Source organism: Hemiscyllium ocellatum, unplaced genomic scaffold (assembly GCF_020745735.1).
Source record: "Hemiscyllium ocellatum isolate sHemOce1 unplaced genomic scaffold, sHemOce1.pat.X.cur. scaffold_2826_pat_ctg1, whole genome shotgun sequence".
Taxonomy (NCBI): domain Eukaryota; kingdom Metazoa; phylum Chordata; class Chondrichthyes; order Orectolobiformes; family Hemiscylliidae; genus Hemiscyllium; species Hemiscyllium ocellatum.
The window spans coordinates 45,001-52,500 of record NW_026868220.1 but is presented as its reverse complement, the minus strand read 5'-3'; positions in this window follow the sequence as shown (position 1 = coordinate 52,500).

Here is a 7,500-nt window from a genome sequence, read left to right as displayed (position 1 = left end):
GGCAAGGGTCAGACCACATCCTTCCTGGCAGCACCCAAAGCAACCAGGCCGCTCGTGTCTCTCGCCTTCATTTTTCGACACAAGCGCCTGAGGAGGGACGCCACCCCTCCCCTTGCGTCAAGAGACCTCCCCACCGGCCTCTGACTGATTCTTAGAACGGACGGAAAGAGTCGGGCAAGCCTGTCAAAGATTTGAGCGTATGTCAAAAGCTTTAGACTTCCGCGAACTCTCTGGCTTGCACTGAGACCCGAGGTCGATGTGCTCAGCACCACGGGGCCCCTTTCGCCTGCAGGTCCCGAGCCGCCAACATGTTCTTAGTATCGTGTTCCCCAAACCTGGGTGACGGGCACCACAGGGCGACAGAGCCATCGCACTTGCCGGGTGGCAGAGGAAGGACCGGACTATGTACAATAGCGGCCAACGACTCCCAGAGCCGGTTGTGCGGGGCTCGAGGTCTGCTCTCAACATCACATGCTTTTGGATGTGCTCAGGCAAGGGTCAGACCACATCCTTCCTGGCAGCACCCAAAGCAACCAGGCCGCTCGCGTCTCTCGCCTTCATTTTTCGACACAAGCGCCTGAGGAGGGACGCCACCCCTCCCCTTTGCGTCAAGAGACCTCCCCACCGGCCTCTGACTGATTCTTAGAACGGACGGAAAGAGTCGGGCAAGCCTGTCAAAGCTTTGAGCGAATGTCAAAAGCTTTAGACTTCCGCGAACTCTCCGGCTTGCACTGAGACGCGAGGTCGATGTGCTAAGCACCACGGGGCCCCTTTCGCCTGCAGGTCCCGAGCCGCCAACATGTTCTTAGTATCGTGTTCTCCAATCCTGGGTGACGGGCACCGCAGGGAGGCAGAGCCATCGCACTTGCCGGGTGGCAGAGGAAGGACCGGACTATGTACAATAGCGGCCAACGACTCCCAGAGCCGGTTGTGCGGCGTCTGCTCTCAGCCTAAGAGGCTTCTGGGAGTGCTCAGGCAAGGGTCAGCCTGCACCCTTGCTGGCAGCACCCAGGGGAACCAGGACGCTTGCATCTCTCGCCTTCATTTTCGACACAAGCGCCTGAGGAGGGACGCCACCCCTCCCCTTGCGTCAAGAGACCTCCCCACCAGCCTCTGACTGATTCTTAGAACGGACGGAAAGAGTCGGGCAAGCCTGTCAAAGCTTTGAGCGAATGTCAAAAGCTTTAGACTTCCGCGAACTCTCCGGCTTGCACTGAGACGCGAGGTCGATGTGCTAAGCACCACGGGGCCCCTTTCGCCTGCAGGTCCCGAGCCGCCAACATGTTCTTAGTATCGTGTTCTCCAAACCTGGGTGACGGGCACCGCAGGGAGGCAGAGCCATCGCACTTGCCGGGTGGCAGAGGAAGGACCGGACTATGTACAATAGCGGCCAACGACTCCCAGAGCCGGTAGTGCGGCGTCTGCTCTCAGCCTAAGAGGCTTCTGGGAGTGCTCAGGCAAGGGTCAGCCTGCACCCTTGCTGGCAGCACCCAGGGGAACCAGGACGCTTGCATCTCTCGCCTTCATTTTCGACACAAACGCCTGAGGAGGGAAGCCAACCCTCCGTGTGTCAAGAGACCGTCCCCGCCCCGGCCTCCGACTGATTCTTAGAACGGACGGAAAGAGTCAGGCAAGCCTGTTAAGACTTCCGCGAACTCTCCGGCTTGCACTGAGACGCGAGGTCGATGTGCTCAGCACCACGGGGCCCCTTTCGCCTGCAGGTCCCGAGCCGCCAACATGTTCTAAGTATCGTGTTCTCCAAACCTGGGTGACGGGCACCGCAGGGAGGCAGAGCCATCGCACTTGCCGGGTGGCAGAGGAAGGACCGGACTATGTACAATAGCGGCCAACGACTCCCAGAGCCGGTAGTGCGGCGCCTGCTCTCAGCCTAAGAGGCTTTTGGGAGTGCTCAGGCAAGGGTCAGCCTGCACCCTTGCTGGCAGCACCCAGGGGAACCAGGACGCTTGCATCTCTCGCCTTCATTTTCGACACAAACGCCTGAGGAGGGAAGCCAACCCTCCGTGTGTCAAGAGACCGTCCCCGCCCCGGCCTCCGACTGATTCTTAGAACGGACGGAAAGAGTCAGGCAAGCCTGTTAAGACTTCCGCGAACTCTCCGGCTTGCACTGAGACGCGAGGTCGATGTGCTCAGCACCACGGGGCCCCCTTCGCCTGCAGGTCCCGAGCCGCCAACATGTTCTAAGTATCGTGTTCCCCAAACCTGGGTGACGAGCACCGCAGGGAGGCAGAGCCATCGCACTTGCCGGGTGGCAGAGGAAGGACCGGACTATGTACAATAGCGGCCAACGACTCCCAGAGCCGGTAGTGCGGCGCCTGCTCTCAGCTTAAGAGGCTTTTGGGAGTGCTCAGGCAAGGGTCAGCCTGCACCCTTGCTGGCAGCACCCAGGGGAACCAGGACGCTTGCATCTCTCGCCTTCATTTTCGACACAAACACCTGAGGAGGGAAGCCAACCCTCCGTGTGTCAAGAGACCGTCCCCGCCCCGGCCTCCGACTGATTCTTAGAACGGACGGAAAGAGTCAGGCAAGCCTGTCAAAGAATTGAGCAGATGTCAAAATCTTTTAAGACTTCCGCGAACTCTCCGGCTTGCACTGAGACCCGAGGTCGATGTGCTCAGCACCACGGGGCCCCTTTCGCCTGCAGGTCCCGAGCCGCCAACATGTTCTAAGTATCGTGTTCCCCAAACCTGGGTGACGAGCACCGCAGGGCGGCAGAGCCATCGCACTTGCCGGGTGGCAGAGGAAGGACCGGACTATGTACAATAGCGGCCAACCACTCCCAGAGCCGGTAGTGCGGCGTGCGAGGTCTGCTCTCAGCGGAAGAGGGTTTTGGGAATGCTCAGGCAAGGGCCAGCCTGCACCCTTCCTGGCCGCTCCCACGGGAACCAGGCTACTTGCAATCCTTTCCCCCAATAGCAAGTGCCTTTTGGAGGGACGGCCGGAGTCAACGTGGGGTTTGCCCGCCCTCCAAAGTGTCAAGAGACCGCCGCACAGGCCTCTGACTGATTCTTAGAACAGGCAGCAAGAGTTGGGTAAGTCTGTCGAAAATTTGACAAAGTGTCAAAAATTAGACTTCCGAGAGCTCTTGGGCATGCACACAGGCCTGTCATTCAAGTGCTCTGCCCGCGGAACCGTTTTTCGGATGCCTTTCAAAGTGGTCCCGCGCCGCCATTTTGTTCTAAAAATCGTGTTCCCAGAAATCTCCGGGTACCCCGCCAACCTCACTGTGTCACAATGTCAAGTGGCACTGAATGGGTCTGAATTTCAAATTCGACTGCTTCGCTCTGGAACTCGAACCCGGCAAAACCGTTTGGATTTTTCCCGGTCCAGACTTCCGCGGCAGACAAAGTTAAAGTTTTCGGGCTGCAGACTCAAAACGACATCTGGCCAACCGCCGGGCTCAATTCGCCCAGTTCCTCCGGCACTTCGGAACTCATGTTCGGCATGAGTTTTTGAATCTTTCCCGATGCTTCGGCATTTTCCTCCGCTGACACTTAGAATATTTTTCACACTTGGCCGAAAATTTTTCTAAGTTTTTCTGGTTACTGATTTCTTCTTTTCGGGCATTTTTCTAAGTTTTCTTGGTTACTCATTTCTCATTTTCAAACATTTTTCTAAGTTTTTCTGGTTACTGATTTCTTCTTTTTGGGCATTTTTCTAAGTTTTCTTGGTTACTCATTTCTCATTTTCAAACATTTTTCTAAGTTTTTCTGGTTACTCATTTCTCATTTTCAAACATTTTTCTAAGTTTTTCTGGTTACTGATTTCTTCTTTTTGGGCATTTTTCTAAGTTTTCTTGGTTACTCATTTCTCATTTTCAAACATTTTTCTAAGTTTTTCTGGTTACTGATTTCTTCTTTTTGGGCATTTTTCTAAGTTTTCTTGGTTACTCATTTCTCATTTTCAAACATTTTTCTAAGTTTTCTTGGTTACTCATTTCTCATTTTCAAACATTTTTCTAAGTTTTTCTGGTTACTGATTTCTTCTTTTTGGGCATTTTTCTAAGTTTTCTTGGTTACTCATTTCTCATTTTCAAACATTTTTCTAAGTTTTTCTGGTTACTCATTTCTCATTTTCAAACATTTTTCTAAGTTTTTCTGGTTACTGATTTCTTCTTTTTGGGCATTTTTCTAAGTTTTCTTGGTTACTCATTTCTCATTTTCAAACATTTTTCTAAGTTTTTCTGGTTACTCATTTCTCATTTTCAAACATTTTTCTAAGTTTTTCTGGTTACTCATTTCTGCTTTTCCAACGTTTTACTAAGTTTTGCTGGTTACTGAGTTCACACTTTTAAACATTTTCGGGCATTTTTCTACGTTTTTCATGTTACTCATTTAGCACTTTCAGGCACTTTCCTATGCTTTCCTGCTTACTGATTTCACACTTTTAAGCATCTTCGGGCATGTTCCCTAAGTTTTGCAGTTCATTCGTTTGGGACAGTCAGGCAGCTTTCCTAAGCTTTCCTGGTAACCGAATTCACATTGTTGAGAACTTTGGAACCCTTCCCTAAGCTGTGCTGGTTACTCACTTTACCTCTTCAGACACTTGCCCCCGTTGTGACAGAGACCACTTCCCGACTCGGGAAATGCACCAAATTCGGCCTGAACTCAGAGGGCAGTCCCCCCTCGAAGGCGTGGAAGTCGGCAGAATCGCCGGGTCAAATCCGGCTGAGCTACCCGGCTTGGAAGCCTCAAAGTCGGTATGAGCTGTCAGGTTCACTCCCATCCCCGTTTGGACCACTTCCCGACTCGGGAAATTCACCAAATTCGGCCTGAACTCAGAGGACAGTCCCCCCTCGAAGGCGTGACAGTCGGCAGAACCGCCGGATCAAATCCGGCTGAGCTACCCGGCCCCGAAGCCTCAAAGTCGGTAAGAGCTGTCAGGTTCACTCCCATCCCCGTTTGGACCACTTCCCGACTCGGGAAATTCACCAAATTCGGCCTGAACTTATACAACAGTCCCCCCTCGAAGGCGTGACAGTCGGCAGAACCGCCGGATCAAATCCGGTTGAGCTACCCGGCTTGGAAGCCCCAAAGTCGGTAAGAGCTGTCAGGTTCACTCCCATCCCCGTTTGGACCACTTCCCGACTCGGGAAATTCACCAAATTCGGCCTGAACTTATACAACAGTCCCCCCTCGAAGGCGTGACAGTCGCTAGAACCGCCGGATCAAATCCGGTTGAGCTACCCGGCTTGGAAGCCCCAAAGTCGGTAAGAGCTGTCAGGTTCACTCCCATCCCCGTTTGGACCACTTCCCGACTTAGGAAATTCACCAAATTCGGCCTGAACTTAGAGGAGAGTCCCCGCTCGAAGGCGTGGAAGTCGGCAGAATCGCCGGGTCAAATCCGACTGAGCTACCCGGCCCCGAAGCCTCAATGTCGGTAAGAGCTGTCAGGTTCACTCCCATCCCCGTTTGGACCACTTCCCGACTCGGGAAATTCACCAAATTCGGCCTGAACTTAGACAACAGTCCCCCCTCGAAGCCGTGGCAGTCGCTAGAACCGCCGGATCAAATCCGGTTGAGCTACCCGGCTTGGAAGCCCCAAAGTCGGTATGAGCTGTCAGGTTCACTCCCATCCCCGTTTGGACCACTTCCCGACTTAGGAAAATCACCAAATTCGGCCTGAACTCAGAGGGCAGGCCCCCCTCGAAGGCCAGGCATTCGGCAGAACCGCCGGGTCAAATCCGACTGTGCTACCCGGCCCCAAAGCCTCAAAGTTGGTATGAGCAGTTAGGTTCACTCCCATCCCCGTTTGGACCACTTCCCGACTTAGGAAATTCACCAAATTCGGCCTGAACTTAGAGGAGAGTCCCCGCTCGAAGGCGTGGAAGTCGGCAGAATCGCCGGGTCAAATCCGACTGAGCTACCCGGCCCCGAAGCCTCAATGTCGGTAAGAGCTGTCAGGTTCACTCCCATCCCCGTTTGGACCACTTCCCGACTCGGGAAATTCACCAAATTCGGCCTGAACTTAGACAACAGTCCCCCCTCGAAGCCGTGGCAGTCGCTAGAACCGCTGGATCAAATCCGGTTGAGCTACCCGGCTTGGAAGCCCCAAAGTCGGTATGAGCTGTCAGGTTCACTCCCATCCCCGTTTGGACCACTTCCCGACTTAGGAAAATCACCAAATTCGGCCTGAACTCAGAGGGCAGGCCCCCCTCGAAGGCCAGGCATTCGGCAGAACCGCCGGGTCAAATCCGACTGTGCTACCCGGCCCCAAAGCCTCAAAGTTGGTATGAGCAGTTAGGTTCACTCCCATCCCCGTTTGGACCACTTCCCGACTTAGGAAATTCACCAAATTCGGCCTGAACTTAGAGGAGAGTCCCCGCTCGAAGGCGTGGAAGTCGGCAGAATCGCCGGGTCAAATCCGACTGAGCTACCCGGCCCCGAAGCCTCAATGTCGGTAAGAGCTGTCAGGTTCACTCCCATCCCCGTTTGGACCACTTCCCGACTCGGGAAATTCACCAAATTCGGCCTGAACTTAGACAACAGTCCCCCCTCGAAGCCGTGGCAGTCGCTAGAACCGCTGGATCAAATCCGGTTGAGCTACCCGGCTTGGAAGCCCCAAAGTCGGTATGAGCTGTCAGGTTCACTCCCATCCCCGTTTGGACCACTTCCCGACTTAGGAAAATCACCAAATTCGGCCTGAACTCAGAGGGCAGGCCCCCCTCGAAGGCCAGGCATTCGGCAGAACCGCCGGGTCAAATCCGACTGTGCTACCCGGCCCCAAAGCCTCAAAGTTGGTATGAGCAGTTAGGTTCACTCCCAAACCCGTTGGGACCACTTCCCGACTTAGGAAATTCACCAAATCGGCCTGAACTTAGACAACAGTCCCCCCTCGAAGGCGTGACAGTCGGTAGAACCGCCGGGTCAAATCCGGCTGAGCTACCCGATTTGGAAGCCTTCAACACAAAACCCATCCGGCAATGCCACTCAAAAAGGGCCCAAATTCAGAAACACCCCCTTCAATAGGTACCACTTCCTCGGAGACACTACCGGGACACGCTCCCCTCGGCGAAAATTAAGCCCCCACCACTAACTGAAGCCAACCGCAGCCCCAACTTCAACGGAGAAATCAGTAACCAATTCAAAAATGCACTTGGTTACTGATTTGTACTGCTTCAAAAATATTCTAAGTGTCGCTGGTTACTGATTTGTACTGCTCCAAAAATATTCTAAGTGTCACTGGTTACTGATTTGTACTGACTCAAAAATATTCTAAGTGTCGCTGGTTACTGATTTGTACTGACTGAAAAATATTCTAAGTGTCGCTGGTTACTGATTTGTACTGACTCAAAAATATTCTAAGTGTCAGTGGTTACTGATTTGTACTGCTCCAAAAATATTCTAAGTGTCGCTGGTTACTGATTTGTACTGCTCCAAAAATATTCTAAGTGTCGCTGGTTACTGATTTGTACTGCTCAAAAATATTCTAAGTGTCAGCGGTTACTGATTTGTACTGCTTCAAAAATATTCTAAGTGTCGC